The sequence below is a fragment of the Octopus bimaculoides genome, chromosome 29 (genome assembly GCF_001194135.2).
Source record: "Octopus bimaculoides isolate UCB-OBI-ISO-001 chromosome 29, ASM119413v2, whole genome shotgun sequence".
NCBI lineage: Eukaryota > Metazoa > Mollusca > Cephalopoda > Octopoda > Octopodidae > Octopus > Octopus bimaculoides.
The window spans coordinates 1,219,892-1,221,034 of record NC_069009.1 but is presented as its reverse complement, the minus strand read 5'-3'; the positions used below and the strand labels follow the sequence as shown (position 1 = coordinate 1,221,034).

General features: G+C 34.8%; 1 protein-coding gene across 2 annotated transcripts in view; it reads right to left on the bottom strand.

Annotated features, from left to right (window-relative positions):
• Positions 1-1,143, bottom strand: part of LOC106879006 (zinc finger protein OZF) — a 22,850-nt gene that overhangs the window by 18,212 nt on the left and 3,495 nt on the right. The gene's annotated exons all lie outside the window — the stretch shown is intronic.

Here is a 1,143-nt window from a genome sequence, read left to right as displayed (position 1 = left end):
ATATATATATATATATATATATACATAGTTTTTGGGGAAAGAACCAAGTTTCAAGAACTCATCGATGAAAATCCACTATCACATAGAGAAAAATTAATAATTAAAAGCACAATAAATGAGTATAATATAAAACAGTAAAAATCATTTGATTTTAATTGAGTTTTAACCTGTAATTTTGGATTTTGTCCCTAATATTATTATATATATATATATATAAAGTAAAGGAGAAAACTCCACCATTAGTCCTGAATGACCATGGGATTGCACCTAGAAAGATCCCCTCCAGGGTACAAGTCTGGGCAATGTTGTTTATAGAAAACCAGCAGTCACCCATGCATACCAGCTTCCACTCGCCACACCACCGATGTTGTACAAGGGAAAGGCAAAGGGGCCAATACAGCTTTGCACTAGTGACATCACAGTTCATTTTTCCACAGCTGAGTAAACTGGAGCAACATGAAATATCTTGCTCAAGAACACAATACACAGCCTGGCATGGGAACTGAACTCACTACCTCGCAATTTTGAGCCCAATGCTCTAACCGCTGAGCCATGTGCCTTCACATATATATGTGAAGGCGCATAGCTTCACACACACACACACATATATATATATATATATATATATATATATCATGCCACTCCCTGTAAAATGCACGTGTCCTAGTTCTTGTAAAAAGCACACATGCCGACCCACGTGGTTATTCAACTTATTCCTTCCCCTGAAATTGCTGGCCTTGTGCCAAAATAATGTCAGAGACAATAATGCCTTGATATACAAGTTAATCTAATCCTGGAGACTGCTCCTAAAGTGAAAACTCATAAAGTAAAAAGCAATAATTTCCGATAGAGGCAGAAAAATATTTTACCTCTAAGATTTATAATACTTGTAAATAAATGACAAGAAAACAACAGAAGAATGTAAAGAATATTTTATTTAAAGTAAAAAGAATGTCCAGATCATTTAGAATAGACAAAATATATTATAATTGTTTTCTGAATCACTTTCACAAGACTCAGGGACACCATCATTTGTAGACGTGACCACTGATTCACAAGTAAAAAAAGACGAGCATTCTTTTTCTAACATTAATTAGACAGTTTGACAAAAGCTGGTCAAACAGAGAGATGCACTAGGATCCA